At 45.2% G+C, this 19,395-nt stretch overlaps 1 pseudogene; it reads left to right on the top strand.

The window, feature by feature from the left end:
* Nucleotides 1-68: 68 nt before the first annotated feature.
* LOC127931932 (transcription activator BRG1-like) overlaps nucleotides 69-19,395 on the top strand; it is a 37,273-nt pseudogene continuing 17,946 nt past the window's right edge.

Here is a 19,395-nt window from a genome sequence, read left to right as displayed (position 1 = left end):
CCATGGAGAGGACTAGTATGGAGAGGACTACCTGGAGAGGACTGCCATGGAGAGGGACTGCCATGGAGAGGACTGCCATGGAGAGGACTGCCATGGAGAGGACTGCCATGGAGAGGACTGCCATGGAGAGGGCTGGTATGGAGAGAACTGGTATGGAAAGGACTGGTATGGAGAGAACTGGTATGCATGAGAAGGGCATGAGTGAGGAGTCCCGCTTTGCCCAGATGAAGGGCATGCCCATGAGACAGGGGAGGGCTGGCATGGGCCCTCCTCCCAGCCCCATGGACCAACACTCTCAAGGTAGGTACACACTCTCACCAGGGGTCTGTTCAGGAGGGGGAACAATGTTCAGAAATACAGTGGGGCAAAAACTGTATTTAGGCTGTGCAATGGAGAGAACTGTATGCACTTCAACTATGACAGACAAAATGAGAAAAAAATCAGGTAGGATTTTTAAGGAACTGATTTGGAAAATAAGTATTTGGTCACCTACAAACAAGCAAGATTTCTGGCCTCAGACCTGAACTTCTTCTTTAAGGGCATGCCCATGAGACAGGAACTTGTTATCAGTATAAAGACACGTGTCCACAACCTCAAATAGTCACACTCCAAACTCCACTCATGGCCAAGACCAAAGAGCTGTCAAAGGACACTCCTGCACCAGGCTGGGAAGACTGAATCTGCAATAGGACCAACACTCAATTTTTAGAAATGGAAACTCCCAGACCACTGTACATCACTCTCTCAAGGGTCTGTTCACAAGGAGAGGCACAGTGGGGGACCTTGAACCAAAGATCACCCATATCTACTGTCATGGGGGTAGAAACATCATGCTTTGGGGCTCTGCAAAGGGACCAGGACGACTGAGGGTAAAGGAAAGAATGAATGGGGCCATGTATCAGTTTTTGAAAATTCATCAGCAAGGGCATTGAAGATGAAACGTGGCTGGGTCTTTCAGATGACAATGGTCCCAAACACACCGCCCGGGCAACGAAGGAGTGGCTTCGTATCCTGGAGTGGCCTAGCCAGTCTCCAGATCTCAACCCCATAGAAAATCTTGGGAGGGAGTTGAAAGTCTGTGTTGCCCAGCAACAGCCCCAAAACATCACTGCTCTAGAGGAGATCTGCATGGAGGAATGGGCAAAATACCAGCAACAGTGTGTGAAAACCTTGAAGACTTACTGAAAACGTTTGACCCCACATTCCAGCAGAGGGTATTTAACAAGTATTGAGATAAACTTTTGTTAACAAAATACTTATTTTCCACCATAATTTGCAAATAAATTAATTCAAAATCCTACAATGTGATTTTCTGGATTTTTTTCATTTTGTCTGTCATAGTTGAAGTGTACCTATGATGAAAATTACAGGCCTCTCTCATATTTGTAAGGGGAGAACTTGCACAATTGCTGGCTGACTAAATACTTTTTTGCCCTACTATAACTGTATTGTATAGAACCTTTATGATAATCTGTTATGGTAGAATTGGATATTGTGTCAAATCTTTTTTTTTTTTTTCACTAAATATCCCCTTTCTCTCTCTCTCTCTCTCTCTTTCCGTCTCCCTCTCTCTCCACCAGGCTACCACTCCCCACTCGGCGGCTCTGACCACTCCAGCCCCGTCCCTTCCAACGGGCCCCCCTCTGGCCCTCTCCAACCCTCTAGCGCTGGCCCAAATCCCTCAGACACCTCCTCCAACCCAGACTCCCAAACCCTGGGGGGCCAGAACCAGCAGCAGAACCGGCCCGGTGGGCCCCAGCAAAGTGGCTCCGGCCCTGGCCCTCATGGCCCCAGCCCTGGCCCCACCACCCCTGGTGGCCCCGGAGGAGGCCCTACTCCTTTCAACCAGAACCAGCTTCACCAGCTGCGGGCCCAGATCATGGCCTATAAGGCATGTACAGAATATTGATGATTTAAGGTTTGAAAGACCGATACGTGTTTAAGATGATACATTATAACTGATATATAATGTGTAATGACTGCCTATGGTTATTTATAATGTCTCCAAACTCTTGAGTGGTCCACAATGTTGTTTTTAATATGTAGCTAATATGCCTTGTCACCTGTTGTATAAATATTGTAGAGTGACACTTTATATGCTTTTTAATTTAATTACAATTTCATGACTAAAGGGTAGACAAGCAAGTCAATGAGCATCATTCACATGTTACAATAACTAACATTAACGTACTGGATTGCTACTTTAATAAACTTGTCTCCTGTAAGATGCTGGCCAGGGGGCAGCCTACCGGACCATCTCCAGATGGCTGTCCAGGGGAAGAGGCCCATGGGGTGCAGCCCAGGGATGCAGGGTCCGGGGCCAGGGCAGGGGGACTGGGGCAGCCCATGCCCAGCCTGGCTCCTGGAGGTGTGGGACCAGGACCAGGAGGACCCATGGGCCAGGGCTACAGCAGAGCTCACGGTGAGGAGGCAGAATGAAGAGCATTGGATATTGATCTATGTAATTACAGTAGCTAGTTGAAACGGGAAGATTGAGCAGTCAAAGCATTGATCAGTCTGCTCCAGCCTCAGTCTGCTCCAGCCTCAGTCTGCTCCAGCCTCAGTCTGCTCCAGCCTCTCCGACCTAATGTGTGTGTATCGGGTGGGTTTGGATACAAAGCAGAAGACACATTTCCATCTGGTGTGGACTAATAAAATATATTTTATCTCAAGCATTTCACTGCACCCGCAATAACATCTGCTAAACACGTGTATGTGACCAATAACATTTGATTTGATCAGTCAACTAATCAGCATCTAAATGCTGTGAGAAGTAGCAAGCTTGTATTGTTTAGATCTGGTACAGTAGCTGGATATCTGTTTTCCAATAGGTCTGAAAAGTATGAAACATGAGATTTTCTCTGAATATACCACTGATATAATGTTGTAGGGATGATGGGACCCAACATGCCCCTCCAGGCCCCTCTGGTCCAACCGGCATGCAGGGACAGAACCCCAACGGACCCCCAAGTCCTGGTCTGAAGGTGAACATAATAACACCAGCGTTATTGTCACTTTCTTCTGAGGGGCATTGAGTTCAAGTTTATTATAGTTAGTCACATAGTAGGAACAGATGTGGGATATTAATTTGATCACTGTTTTGTTGCTGAGAATTTTCCTTCAAAGCTGGAAATGTGAACATGTAGTGTATTTGAGTTTTTAAAAGTCTTCTAAAGTTTGTAATTTCCACTTTGAAATTGTTGACTTGATTTGCCCTAATGAACAATCTATCAACCCACACAAAAATGTCCTGTTGCTGCAGGATTATTTTCCTGCTGTAGCAAACTAAGATCCTACATCTGTACTCACATAGTAGTTAGTCACATAGAAGTTAGTCAACATAGAGTTAATTGTTAAAACATTATTCATGATGGCATTTCATGATTTAGTCCTGTATATCATTTTAATCCATGTTAGGTTTTGGTCAGTTACAATCACATCAATAAATTGATTGATGGTTAGTTACCTTTGCCCTTTCTTTCCTTCCCCCAGGTCCGATGGTAAACGCCGCCGCCCCCTCTAACGCCCCAGAAGTTGATCCCCTCCCCAGCCGACGGGCCGTCCCTCCCCGCTCCACCCTCCATACCCCCTGCGGCCTCCCGGTCATGCCCCCCAGACCCAGTCCCTGGGCAGCCGGTCCAGCCTCACCCATGGTGCCCCACCATGCCAAGCAGAACCGCATTACCCCCATCCAGAAACCCCACGGACTCGACCCGGTGGAAATACTGCAGGAGAGGGAGTACAGGTAACCTATGAACCCTGACTCTTAAGCCCTGACTCTTAAGCCCTGACCCTGTGGAGAAACTGCAGGAGGGGATTACAGGTAATACACTAACCTGACCCTTAACCCGACCCTTAACCCGGTGGAGATACTGCAGGAAAGGGATTACAGGTACAGTACACCGTTAATCAAAATGTATTTATAAAGCCCTTTTACATCACAAAGAGCAGTAACCTGGCCTAGACCACAAAGAGCAGTAACCCTAGACCACAAAGAGCAGTAACCTGCCTAGACCCCAAAGAGCAGTAACCTGGCCTAGACCCCAAAGAGCAGTAACCTGGCCTAGACCCCCAGAGCAGTAACCTGGCCCTACAAAGAGCAGTAACCTGGCCTAGACCCCAAAGAGCAGTAACCCGTCTAGACCCCAAAGAGAAGTAACCTGGCATAGACCACAAAGAGCTGTAACCCGTAAGACCTAAAGGCCTCCTAGACCCCAAAGAGCAGTAAACTGGCCTAGACCCCAAAGAGCAGTAACCTGGCCAGACCCCAAATAGCAGTAACCTGGCCTAGACCACAAAGAGCAACCCGGCCTAGACCAAAAGAGCAGTAACCTGGCCTAGACCTCAAGAGCGGTAACCTGGCCTAGACCCCAAAGAGCAGTAACCTGGCCTAGACCCCAAAGAGCAGTAACCTGGCCTAGACCCCAAAGAGCAGTAACCTGGCCTCAGACCCAAAGAGCGGTAACCTGGCCTAGACCCCAAAGAGCGGTAACCTGGCCTAGACCTCAAAGAGCAGTAACCTGGCCTAGACCCCGAAGAGCAGTAACCTGGCCTAGACCTCAAGAGCAGTCACCTGGCCTAGACCCCGAAGAGCAGTCACCTGGCCTAGACCTCGAAGAGCAGTAACCTGGCCTAGACCTGGCCTAGAAGAGCAGTCACCTGGCCTAGACCCCGAAGAGCAGTCACCTGGCCTAGACCTCGAAGAGCAGTAATCTGGCCTGACCTCGCCTAGACCCCAAAGAGCAGTAACCTGGCCTAGACCTCGAAGAGCAGTAACCTGGCCTAGACCCCAAAGAGCAGTAACCTGGCCTAGACCTCAAAGAGCAGTAATCTGGCCTAGACCTCAAAAGAGCAGTAACCTGGCCTAGACCCCAAAGAGCAGTAACCTGGCCTAGACCCCAAAGAGCAAACAGCATTATACATCATTCATCATACATTAATTGAATAGATAGATACATAGTTACACATCTAGTCATACTATATATACATTTATAAGAGCAGACTGAGTTCTCTACAGCACTAGTACTGTCTCTCTCTCATACTATCCCCTCTACTTCTCTCTCTCTCTCTCTCTCTCTCTCTCTCTCTCTCTCTCTCTCTGCTCTCCTCTTGCTCTCCCTCCCTCCTCCCTATCTCGTGTCTCTGTGGTATCTCCAGACTGCAGGCTCGTATCACCCATCGTATAGCTGAGTTGGAGAACCTCCCTGGCTCTCTGGCTGGAGACCTGAGGACCAAGGCCACCATCGAACTCAAGGCCCTCCAGCTGCTCAACTTCCAGAGACAGGTAGACTACTGTCCCGCCCTGCGGATCACACAGGACTGTGTTGTACTGCAAGCATCTACATGACACTGTCATTACAATGACCCTTCATAACGGCTACATGACACTGTCATTGGACCCTTCCGGCTGACACTGTCATTACAATGACCCTTCATAATGTCTACATGACACTGTCATTACAATGACCCTTCATAACAGACACTGTCATTACAATGACCCTTCATAACGGCTCATGACACTGTCATTACAATGACCCTTCATAATGTCTACATGACACTGTCATTACAATGACCCTTCATAACGGCTACATGACACTGTCATTACAATGACCCTTCATAATGTCTACATGACACTGTCATTACAATGACCCTTCATAACATGACACTGTCATTACAATGACCCTTCATAATGTCTACATGACACTGTCATTACAATGACCCTTCATAACGGCTATATGACACTGTCATTACATGACACTGACACTCATTACAATGACCCTTCATAACGGCTACATGACACTGTCATTACAATGACCCTTCATAATGTCTACATGACACTGTCATTACAATGACCCTTCATAACGGCTACATGACACTGTCATTACAATGACCCTTCATAACGGGTACATGACACTGTCATTACAATGACCCTTCATAATGTCTACATGACACAGTCATTACAATGACCCTTCATAACGGCTACATGACACTGTCATTACAATGACCCTTCATAATGTCTACATGACACTGTCATTACAATGACCCTTCATAACATGACACTGTCATTACAATGACCCTTCATAACGGCTACATGACACTGTCATTACAATGACCCTTCATAACGGCTACATGACACTGTCATTACAATGACCCTTCATAATGTCTACATGACACTGACCCTTCATAACGGCTACATGACACTGTCATTACAATGACCCTTCATAACGGCTACATGACACTGTCATTACAATGACCCTTCATCTACATGACACTGTCATTACAATGACCCTTCATAACGGCTACATGACACTGTCATTACAATGACCCTTCATAACGGCTACATGACACTGTCATTACAATGACCCTTCATAATGTCTACATGACACTGTCATTACAATGACCCTTCATAACAATGACACTGTCATTACAATGAAACCCTTCATAACGGCTACATGACACTGTCATTACAATGACCCTTCTACATGGCTACATGACACTGTCATTACAATGACCCTTCATAACGGCTACATGACACTGTCATTACAATGACATAACAGAAGTCCTATAAACAGTCATGACTCTGTGTTGTGCTGTTGTAACAGTCCTGAAAACACTGGAGCCTGTTGAGACCCTCTCCCCTACAGTAATTCCCACACATGCATTTATATCCACATTTCTCCTTCCTCCGGTCTCTTCCAACCCCACAGCTGCGTCAGGAGGTAGTGGTGTGTATGCGTAGGGACACCGCTCTGGAGACAGCTCTGGATGCGAAGGCCTACAAGAGGAGCAAGCGCCAGTCCCTGCGAGAGGCTCGCATCACAGAGAAACTGGAGAAACAGCAGAAGATCGAACAGGAGCGTAAACGGCGACAGAAACACCAGGTAGACTAACACAAACCTGGGGCCGGGTTTTACACCTGCTACTAGACTAACAACTATTTACAATGGAGATTATTTGCGAGAAGTGTTCTGCTTTTCAAGGCACAATGTCAGATAACATCTTTTGTGAAGTTCTCCTTTTATCCGTAATGAGGATATTTGGGAGAAGTATATCTCACTCTAATATATTTCAGTCTTTCGCTGTTCATCATAAAAACAAAAGTTATTAGATACATTATGTTAATCAGTAGTAGTAGTAGCAGTAGGGAAGGGGATATCTAGTCATGTGGAACAAACGAATGCCTTCAACTGAAATGTGTCTTCCACATTTAACCCTCTGAATCAGAGAGGTGCAGGAGGGCTGCCTTGATCGACATCCACGTCTTCGGCGCCCGGGGACCAGTGGTTTAACTGCCTTGCTCAGGATTAGAAGCAGCAGTAGTAGTAGAAGCAGCAGTACCACCACGCCAGCTAGAAATGCTTGCTATGGGACAGAACTGAATACTGACTCTCATCTCGTCTGTCTCCAGGAGTATCTGAGCATTATCCTGGCCCCACGCCAAAGACTTTAAGGAGTACCACCGCTCCATCACAGCTAAGATCCAGAAAGCCACCAAGGCCGTGGCCACATACCACGCCAACACAGAGCGCGAGCAGAAGAAGGAGAACGAGCGCATCGAGAAGGAGAGGATGAGGAGGCTGATGGTGAGGACCAATCCATACATAGACAGTACATATTCTTATTCACACACTTGTGTGTGTGTATAAAGACACACACGTGCAAACACTCATACTCTTTCCCGTACTTAAGACACACACTCATGTGTGTACAAAGACACACTGTGGAAACACGCTCTTACAATGCACATTACTTTACACTACTCTCTCTACTCTGATTCCCACACACACACTCATCCATCTCACATCAATGAGTTTTGTCTGAATATCTCCTCTCTCTCTCTCCCTCCCTCTCTACACCCTCTCTCCCTCTCCACCCTCTCTCCCTCTCCACCCTCTCTCCCTCTCCACCCTCTCTCTCTCCAGGCTGAGGATGAGGAGGGCTACCGTAAACTGATTGACCAGAAGAAGGACAAGCGTCTGGCCTACCTGCTGCAGCAGACGGATGAGTACGTGGCCAACCTCACTGAGTTGGTCCGGGCTCACAAGCTGGTACAGGCCCTCAAAGAGAAGAAGAAGAAGAGGAAGAAGAAGAAGGTATGAGAGAGAGAGAGAGAGAGAGAGGTGTGACAAAGGACACATACACACATCCAATAGGTTCAGGTGCTGGACAGAAGGGGGGGGGGCATTATGCCCATGACTGATATGTTCCTATAGTGATTAGTTGAGACGGACACATGACAGACGAGGTTTCAACCCAACTGGGATCTCCTGAGGAATTTGTGTGTGTAGATGTGGTTGTGAGCTGTCGTCAGCACTAGTCTCTGTAGGGAGTTGATAGAGTCAGTGTGTAGATGTGGTTGTGAGCTGTCGTCAGCACTAGTCTCTGTAGGGAGTTGATAGAGTCAGTGTGTAGATGTGGTTGTGAGCTGTCGTCAGTACTAGTCTCTGTAGGGAGTTGATAGAGTCAGTGTGTAGATGTGGTTATGAGCTGTCGTCAGCACTAGTCTCTGTAGGGAGTTGATAGAGTCAGTGTGTGTGGTTGTGAGCTGTCGTCAGTACTAGTCTCTGTAGGGAGTTGATAGAGTCAGTGTGTAGATGTGGTTGTGAGCTGTCGTCAGCACTAGTCTCTGTAGGGAGTTGATAGAGTCAGTGTGTAGATGTGGTTGTGAGCTGTCGTCAGTACTAGTCTCTGTAGGGAGTTGATAGAGTCAGTGTGTAGATGTGGTTGTGAGCTGTCGTCAGCACTAGTCTCTGTAGGGAGTTGATAGAGTCAGTAGGGAGTGTGTAGATGTGGTTGTGAGCTGTCGTCAGTACTAGTCTCTGTAGGGAGTTGATAGAGTCAGTGTGTAGATGTGGTTGTGAGCTGTCGTCAGTACTAGTCTCTGTGTAGATGTGGTTGTGAGCTGTCGTCAGCACTAGTCTCTGTCAGTGTGTAGATGTGGTTGTGAGCTGTCGTCAGCACTAGTCTCTGTAGGGAGTTGATAGAGTCAGTGTGTAGATGTGGTTGTGAGCTGTCGTCAGCACTAGTCTCTGTAGGGAGTTGATAGAGTCAGTGTGTAGATGTGGTTGTGAGCTGTCGTCAGCACTAGTCTCTGTAGGGAGTTGATAGAGTCAGTGTGTAGATGTGGTTGTGAGCTGTCGTCAGTACTAGTCTCAGTAGGGAGTTGATAGAGTCAGTGTGTAGATGTGGTTGTGAGCTGTCGTCAGCACTAGTCTCTGTAGGGAGTTGATAGAGTCAGTGTGTAGATGTGGTTGTGAGCTGTCGTCAGCACTAGTCTCTGTAGGGAGTTGATGTGGAGTCAGTGTGTAGATGTGGTTGTGAGCTGTCGTCAGCAGTGTGTAGATGTGGTTGTGAGCTAGTCTCTCTGTAGGGAGTTGATAGAGTCAGTGTGTAGATGTGGTTGTGAGCTGTCGTCAGCACTCTGAGTTGATAGAGTGGATGTCTGTCGTCCTAGTCTCTGTAGGGAGTTGATAGAGTCAGTGTGTAGATGTGGTTGTGAGCTGCTGAGTCTCTGTAGGGAGTTGATAGAGTCAGATGTGGTTGTGATAAACTCCTGATGTGTGGACTTTCCTACAGAAGCTGGGTTGTGAGGTCAGACTCCTGTACTGGGACCTGAGAAGGTGAGTGGGATATTAAACTAACGTACTGGACATTTGAGTCATTTAGCAGACGCTCGTATCCAGAGCAACTTACTGTAATGAGTGCATATATGTTCATACTTTTCATAACCAATCTACAGTACACTGTTATAGATACATCACTATGGTTACCAGTATGTTACCTGTTGTTATACAGTACTACTAGACATAGTATTTGCCAGCACAAAAACATGCAGTGGCGTACTGCACTAGCATCGAATAGTCCCCACGATATGCAACTTTTCAGGGAAGTCAGGAACAAATACACACAGTCAGTTAGGAAAGCAAAGGCTAGCTTTTTCAAGCAGAAATTTTCATCCTCTAGCTCTAACTCCAAAATGTTTTGGGGCACTATAAAGTCCATGGAGAACAAGAGCACCTCCTCCCAGCTGCCCCCTGCACTGAGGTTAGGAAACAATGTCACCACCGATAAATCCATGATAATCGAGAACTTCAATAAGCATTTCTCTACGGCTGGCCATGCTTTCCTCCTGGCTACCAGAACCCCGGCCAACAGCTCCGCACCACCCGCAGCTACTTGACAAAGCCTCCCCAGCTTCTCCTTAGCTGATGTTCTGAAATAGCTGCAAAACCTGGACCTGTACAAATCATCTGGGCTAGACAATCTGGACCCTCTCTTTCTAAAATTTTCCACCAACCATTGTTGCAACCCCTATTACTAGTCTGTTTAACTTCTTTCGTATCGTCCGAGATTCCTAAAGATTGGAAAGCTGCCACGGTCATCCCCCTCTTTGAAGGGGGTGACACTCTAGACCCAAACTGTTACAGAACTATATACATCTTGCAATGCCTTTCAAGTCTTCGAAAGCCAAGTTAACAAACAGATCCCTGACCATTTCGAATTCTACCGTACCTTCTCCACTGTGCAATCCGGTTTCCGAGCTGGTCACGGGTGCACCTCAGCCACGCTCAAGGTACTAAACGATATCATAACCGCCATAGATAAAAGACAGTACTGTGCAGCCGTCTTCAACGACCTGGCCAAGGCTTTCGACTCTGTCAATCACCGTATTCTTATCTACAGACTCAACAGCCTTAGTTTCACGAATGACTTCCTCGTCTGGTTCACCAACTACTTCTCAGATAGAGTTCAGTGTGTCAAATCAGACGGCCTGTTGTCCGGACCTCTGGCAGTCTCTATGAGGGTACTACAGGGGTCAATTCTCGGGCCGACTCTTTTCTCTGTATATCTCAATGATGTTGCTCTTCCTGCGGGTGATTCCTTGATCCACCTCTACGCAGACGACACCATTCTGTATACATCTGGCCCTTCTTTGGACACTGTTAACAAACCTCCTATCAAGCTTCAATGCCATACAACACTCCTTCCATTGGCCTCCAACTGCTCATAAATACAGGTAAAACTAAATGCATGCTCTTCAACCGATCGCTGCCCGCACCTGCCCAGCATCACTACTCTGGATGGTTCTGACTTAGAATATGTGGACAACTACAAATACCTAGGTGTCTGGCTAGACTGTAAACTCTCCTTCCAGACTCATATTAAGCATCTCCAATCCAAAATTAAATCTAGAATTGGCTTCCTATTTCGCAACAAAGCCTCCTTCACTCATGCTGCCAAACATAGCCTTGTAAAACTGACTATCCTACCGATCCTCGGCTTCAGTAGTGTCATTTACAAAATAGCCTCCAACACTCTACTCAGCAAACTGGATGCAGCCTATCACAGTGCCATCCATTTTGTCACCAAAACCCCATATACCACCCACCACTGCGACCTGTATGCTCTCGTCGGCTGGCCCTCGCTACATATTCGTCGCCAAACCCACTGGCTCCAGGTTATCTATAAGTCTTTGCGAGGTAAAGCTCCGCCTTATCTCAGCTCACTGGTCACCATAGCAACACCCATCAAAGCCAACACCTCCTTAGGCCACCTTTCCTTCCAGTTCTCTGCTGCCAATGACTGGAACAAATTGCAAAAATCGCTGAAGTTGGAGACATATCTCCCTCACTAACTTTAAGCATCAGCTATCTGAGCAGCTTACCGATCGCTGCAGCTGTACACAGCCCATCTGTAAATAGCCCACCCAACTACCTACCTCATCCCCATATTGTTTTTTTATTTACTTTTTTGTTCTTTTGCACACCAGTATTTCTACTTGCACATCATCATCCACATCTGTCACTCCAGTGTTAATTTGCTAAATTGTAATTACTTCGCTACTATGGACGCATTTATTGCCTTACCTCCTTACTCCATTTGGACACACTGTATATAGACTTTCTTTTGTGTTATTGACTGTACTTTTGTTTACCCATGTGTAACTATGTGTTGTTGTTTTTGTCGCACTGCTTTGCTTTATCTTGGCCAGGTCGCAGTTGTAAATGAGAACTTGTTCTCAACTGGCCTAACTGGTTAAATTAAGGTGAAATTAAAAAATAGTTTTAAAAATAGTCATGGTTCAGCAGGTATCTGCATCAGTATCCAGAGACGGCTCTTGTCACCAGACATAATGGACCCCAGGGAGAGTAGCTGATGTCTTAGCAGCAGCTAATGGGGATCCTAGTAAAATGCAAAAAATGATCAGTATTTGTAGACGCCAAGAATAGTTCCCCTTCAACGTCAGCATCCAGTGTTTTCTGACTCGCCCCCTCCTCCAGCCTCTAGATGAGACGTCCCAGATGAGTGACCTACCAGTGAAGGTGATCCACGTGGAAAGTGGTAACATCCTGACAGGGGCGGACGCTCCTAAAGCTGGACAGCTGGACACATGGCTGGAGATGAACCCTGGGTACGAGGCTGGAGGAGGAGGAGGATGAGATGGGCCTATTAGGTTTTTTAGGGGTATATTTTAGAGGGGGTAAAGGTATGTTTGTGGTTGTAATACTGATGTTTTCTCCTGTTCCAGGTACGAGGTGGCCCTCGCTCTGACAGTGAAGACAGTGGATCGGAAGAGGAGGAGGTGGGTTGGGTCATAAAGATAGTACCCAACCATGACTAAACTCTTATTATAGAGATTACAGGATGAAAAACGCTACAAGTAGGAACCAAATCAACTGAATTGGTTGAACAGTCAGAAAGACTAGATTCATTCCACACTCTCTCTGTACCAAAGCTATGACCAGTCTGCCTGAGTGGTGATTGACAGGTTGTTGTTGTCCCACCCTGGCCTGTCATTGGCCTGTCAGGAGGAAGAGGAGGAGCCCCAGCCGGCAGTGCCTCCAGTAGTGGTCCTCCCAGTGTTAGTGGGGTTAGAGGAGAAGAAGAAGAAGATCCCAGACCCAGACAGTGAAGAAGTATCAGAGGTGGACGTACGACACATCATAGAGTGAGCACACTACACCTGGGTCCCTATAGAGTCATAATACCCATAAAACCTAGCTGTCAAGCAGGGGAAATGGTTCCAATCGTCACCATTCCTTTTTCCCACGTCTAGATTTTAGAAAGACTTCAAATAAGGGCTGTGTTTCGTGTAAGCTTACCCTGGCATGACATTTTGATCACCGTGGAAATCTCTCTATCAATATTTACCCCCAAAATGGAATGCTAATGAGATCCTAATGTAGCATTTTCGAATCGTAGTAAATAGAGACAAATATATTGATTAAAGTCACCTTGTCCTAGAGATTTACATGGTTATCAAAATGTCATGCCAGGGTAAGCCACACGAAACACAGCCCTTATTTTAAGTGTTTCTAAAATCTAGATAGGGATTTGACTTAAATTGTTTGGAAGGGCCCATAAAGTAAGCATTTAACTGTTAGTCCACACCTGCTGTTTACAAAGCATGTGACAAATACATTTAGATTAGATGATTTGATTTGAAATGTCTGGTGTATGATTCAGGGTTGGAGTCAAAGAAACATTGATTTTCAGTGAGGAATGGGGGAATCTCAAACCTCTGACCTTCTCCTATGTGTTTTGTGGAGGCAAGAAGAAAGGAGACACAATTGAGATTCACCTGTTGTGCACTCCTGCCTACACATTGGATTTATTTAAATAAGCCATAAAGACAGAAATGCCTACAATTCAGGTTTGGGGTCAAAAGTTCCATTTAATATTCAGTGAGAAATTGACCCTAATGCTGTTTGGCTGACTTGCAAATCCTTATCAATGACGGAGTGAATTTTCCAGCTCAAGATGCTTGTCTCTCATAGCGATATATTTATTTTTAAATAGCACACTTACTTTATAGGGCTCATGCCAATATGTAATAATACATAATAGTACTTTGAATTTATAACATGTTTTAATTGAAAAACTATCTCAAAGTGCTGATTGCATTAAAGCCATTCAGCCACTGATATTGTTTCTTCCCTGGTTCCGTCCCTAGGCACGCTAAACAGGATGTGGATGATGAGTATAACAGTGCAGAGGCAGCGTTCGCTCGGGGACTCCAGTCTTACTACGCTGTGGCCCATGCTGTCACTGAGAGAGTGGAGAAACAGTCCACTATACTCATCAACGGACAACTGAAACAGTACCAGGTGAAGCAGCACTGACAAGAGGCTGAATAAGCCTGAGAAGTGACATTTCCTTTCTTAAGTCATTAGAAGAGACCCAGGCCAACCTGTACAATTTTGGCTGGCTGACATTGTCTTCCTCTGTTGATTTTCTCCTCTTCCTCTCCGTGTCTCTCTCCTCTGTCCTCTTTCTTTCCTTGTCTGTCCTTTCCACTCAAACTGTTTGTCTCTCCCTCAGATTAAAGGTCTGGAGTGGCTGGTGTCTCTCTACAACAACAATTTGAATGGTATCCTGGCTGATGAGATGGGACTAGGAAAGACCATCCAGACCATCGCTCTCATCACGTACCTGATGGAGAACAAACGAGTCAACGGACCTTTCCTCATCATAGTACCGCTCTCGTGAGTACTGTACCGCTCTGCCACGCACGGAGAACCATGGCTTCAATTACAATTAAACTTTAAAGGGACATTACACTCCAAAATCAATCACGTTTTCAAGACCCCAACATTGGTCGTATGTTGAGCTACTGTAAGTCCGTGTTACAGGCCGTTTTGTACATTCAGCTATATGCCACAGTCAAAATGAATGGAACCCATAAGCTCCACATCATTTCCAGATTTCCTGTGCTCATTTTATCCATTAATTTGTGGTTGACGGACAAGTATATAGCTGGATATACACAACTGATGGTGTGGGACCTTTGAAGAGTACTGTCCCTTTAATTGTAACTGTATTCATAGTACACTTAACGTGACTGTCATACATGATATGATGGAGTACAGTACTAATGAGAGGGAAACAATGATCCGGAGAGAGGGGTGGGTAAGGTTTGGTACAGTCGCATAATTAAAAAGTCATCATTAAAATAGAAATAGAATAGTAATATATATATATATATGTATCTATCGCTATGGGTTCAGTGCTATTTGTTTGCTTAGGTAAGTTTGGCCCTCTGTTTTCCTCTCTTCTCACATTGACAGAACCCTCTCTAACTGGGTGTATGAGTTTGACAAGTGGGCTCCGTCTGTAGTGAAAGTCTCCTACAAGGTGAGTTGGAGCAGCTAACCTTCCGCCAACTATATGGTAACCATGGAAACACTGATTACTTGGGGTCCTGAAATACAGCCATATGGGCGGCCGTGTGGAAGCCTGTCTATAATGCATTCAAATCAAAAGTGTATCACTTGCAGCTAGAGCAACAACAACTAGGCCTATTATGAATCCAAATGTAATGTCACGCCATTCTAGTAATTATTCATTTAATTAATTCATTAATGTCAAGTTAAATCCGAGTTCCTGTCCTTCATGTTGTCTCTGTAGGGTTCCCCTCAGGCCAGAAGGGCCTTCATCCCCCAGCTACGCAGCGGCAAGTTCAACGTTCTCCTCACTACCTATGAGTACATCATCAAGGATAAACAGGTCCTAGCCAAGGTAACACACTGATATACACTCTACCTCCAGCATGATTCTGAACAACTCTCACCATGACCATTTGACCATCTCTCTCTCTCTCTCTCTCTCTCCCCCTCCCCTCCTCCTCCTCCTCCACCACTCCCCTGCTCCCTCTCCCCCCACAGATCCGGTGGAAGTACATGATCGTGGACGAGGGCCACCGGATGAAGAACCACCACTGTAAGCTGACCCAGGTCCTCAACACCCACTACCTGGCCCCCAGGAGAGTTCTCCTAACTGGGACACCGCTCCAGAACAAGCTGCCTGAGCTCTGGGCCCTGCTCAACTTTCTCCTGCCCACCATCTTTAAGAGCTGCAGTACCTTTGAACAGTGGTTCAATGCACCATTCGCTATGACTGGAGAGAAGGTGAGGTTTTTAGCTGAAAGAAGTTGAGAAATGCTATATAAACTGAACAAAAATATGAATGCAACATGTAAAGTGTTGGTCCCACGTTTCATGAACAGAAATGAAAGATCCCAGAAAGTGTATTTCTCTCACATTTTGTGCACAAATTTGTTTACATCCCTGTTAGTGAGCATTTCTCCTTTGCCAAGATAATCCATCCACCTGACAGGTGTGGCATATCAAGCTGATTAAACGGCATGATCATTACACAGGTGCACGTTGTGCTGGGACTTGTGCAGTTTTGTCACACAACACAATACCACAGATGTCTCAAGTTTTAAGGGAGTGCGCAATTGGCATGCTGACAGCAGCAATGTCCACCAGAGCTGTTACCAGAGAATTTAATGTTAATTTCTCTACTATAAGCCACCTCCAACAGCGTTTTAGAACATTTGGAAGTACGTCCAACCGGCCTCACAACCACAGACCAGGGGTAACAAGGAGTCGCTAGAGCGCAATGAGCCAAGTACAGCCCCCCAGCCAAACCCTCCCCTAAACCGGACGACACTGGGCCAATTGTGCGCCACACTATGGGACTTGCGGTCACGGCTGGTTGTGACACAGCCTGGGATCAAACCCGGGTCTGTAGTGACGCCTCAAGCACTGCGATGCAGTGCTACGTACCCTACTGTTCAAAAGTTTGGGGTCACTTAGAAATGTCCTTGTTTTTGAAAGAAAAGCACGTTTTTTACCTATTAAAATAATATCAAATTAATCAGAAATACAGTGTAGACATTGTTAATGTTGTAAATTACTATTGTAGCAGGAAACTATTGGCATTTCCTCTGTCCAGTGTCTGTGTTCTTTTGCCCATCTTAATATTTTCTTTTTATTGGCCAGTCTAAGATAAGGCTTTTTCTTTGCAACTCTGCTTAGAAGGCCAGAATCCCGGAGTCGCCTCTTCACTGTTGACGTTGAGACGGGTGTTTTGCAGGTACTATTTAATGAGGCTGCCAGTTGAGAACTTGTCTGTTTCTCAAACTAGACACTCTAATGTACTTGTCCTCTTGCTCAGTTGTGCACCGGGGCCTCCCACTCCTCTTTCTATTCTGGTTAGAGACAGTTTGTGCTGTTCTGTGAAGGGAGTAGTACACAGCATTGTATGAGATCTTCAGTTTCTTGCGATTTCTCGCATGGAATAGCCTTTATTTCTTGGAACAAGAATAGAGTTTCAAGTTTCAGAAGAAAGATCTTTGTTTCTGGCCATTTTGAACCTGTAATCGAACCCACAAATGCTGATGCTCCAGATACTCAACTAGTCTAAAGAAGGACAGTTTTATTGCTTCTTTAATCAGAACAACAGTTTTCAGCTGTGCTAACACAATTGTAAAAGGGTTTTCTAATGATCAATTAGCCTTTTAAAATGATCAACTTGGATTAGCTAACACAACGTGCCATTGGAACACAAGTGTGATGGTTGCTGATAATGGGCCTCTGTACACCTATGAAGATATTCCATTAAAAATCAGCCGTTTCCAGCTACAATAGTCATTTACGACATTAACAGTGTCTACACTGTATTTCTGATCAATTTGATGTTATTTTAATGGACAAAAAAATTTGCTTTTCTTTCAAAAATTCTATGTGACCCCAAACTTTTGAACAGTAGTGCACCTTTAATCATTTGTATACATTTCTGTTCATGAAATGAAATAATATTTAACTTCGTTCTCTTCTTCTCTCCAGGTGGATCTAAATGAAGAGGAGACCATCCTGATTATCCGTCGCCTCCACAAGGTGCTCCGCCCCTTCCTGTTACGCAGGCTCAAGAAGGAAGTAGAGGCTCAGCTACCGGAAAAGGTCTCCATCTTCACATTTCTTTTAAATACAAACTCATGTTCACAGCTTTCTTCAGTATCTTGTCCGTTGGGTGTCCTCTTACCTATGTTGTCAGGTATTTTTCAGCTGACTGTGTTTGCATAATATCTCCATTCTGTGGTTTTAATTGATTGCTTGGTTTATAGATGTCTCTCTCACTGCGTCTCTCGATTATGTCTATCTCTGTCTCTCTGTCTCTCTCTGTCTCTCTCTCTCACTGCGTCTCTCTCTATGTCTCTCTCTGTCTCTCTCTCTCTGTCTCTCTCTGTCTCTCTCTCTCTCTCTCTCTCTCTCTCTCTCTCTTCTCTTCTCTTCTCTTCTCTTCTCTTCTCTTCTCTCTCTCTCTGTGTCCTCCAGGTGGAGTATGTAATAAAGTGTGATATGTCAGCGCTCCAGAGGGTTCTGTACAGACATATGCAGGCCAAGGGAGTCCTACTGACAGACGGCTCTGAGAAGGACAAGAAGGTGAGAAGGAATAACTCAAGTTCTTTGTCCAAAACATACAGTTTGTAAAATATGCTTTTTTTTTTTTTTAGATCACATTCTCTATATATGAATATGTGTAAGAAGCTGTTTGATTATATTGAAAGGTGAAATAATTATAAAATGTACAAGGCAGTATTAGTTTTGTCTTGTTTTAAAAACATTCTCACATGCCTCACTTCCATCAATTCAAAGCTTGTGGTGGCTAAAGTCAGCTAAAGTAGTTGCAGTTTAAAGAAAACAGATTAGTTTCCCCAGGCCCATATACTATTTTCATGGTGAGGAACCATCTAACATCAAGTGGTAAAATCCTGAACTCCTTCTGTAATATCTGTGTGTCTATTGTAGGGTAAATCCTGAACTCCTCCTGTAATATCTGTGTGTCTATTGTAGGGTAAATCCTGAACTCCTCCTGTAATATCTGTGTGTCTATTGTAGGGTAAATCCTGAACTCCTCCTGTAATATCTGTGTGTCTATTGTAGGGTAAATCCTCCTGTAATATCTGTGTGTCTATTGTAGGGTAAATCCTCCTGTAATATCTGTGTGTCTATTGTAGGGTAAATCCTGAACTCCTCCTGTAATATCTGTGTGTCTATTGTAGGGTAAATCCTCCTGTAATATCTGTGTGTCTATTGTAGGGTAAATCCTGAACTCCTCTTGTAATATCTGTGTGTCTATTGTAGGGTAAATCAACTCCTCCTGTAATATCTGTGTGTCTATTGAGGGTAAATCCTGATCCTCCTGTAATATCTGTGTGTCTATCCTCCTGTAATATCTGTGTGTCTATTGTTAAATCCAACTCCTCCTGTAATATCTGTGTGTCTATTGTAGGGTAAATCCTGAACTCCTCCTGTAATATCTGTGTGTCTATTGTAGGGAATACTGTAATATCTGTGTGTCTATTGTCGGGTAAATCCTGAACTCCTCCTGTAATATCTGTGTGTCTATTGTAGGGTAAATCCTGAACTCCTCTTGTAATATCTGTGTGTCTATTGTAGGGTAAAGGAGGTACCAAGACTCTGATGAACACCATCATGCAGTTGAGGAAGATCTGTAACCATCCCTACATGTTCCAACAGATAGAGGTACAGTGGGAATACACACACACGCACGCACACACGCACGCACGCACGCACACACACACGC

This window comes from Oncorhynchus keta, chromosome 10 (genome assembly GCF_023373465.1).
Source record: "Oncorhynchus keta strain PuntledgeMale-10-30-2019 chromosome 10, Oket_V2, whole genome shotgun sequence".
NCBI lineage: Eukaryota > Metazoa > Chordata > Actinopteri > Salmoniformes > Salmonidae > Oncorhynchus > Oncorhynchus keta.
Note: the sequence above shows the minus strand (reverse complement) of the source record. Positions and strands in the feature narration are given on the sequence as shown.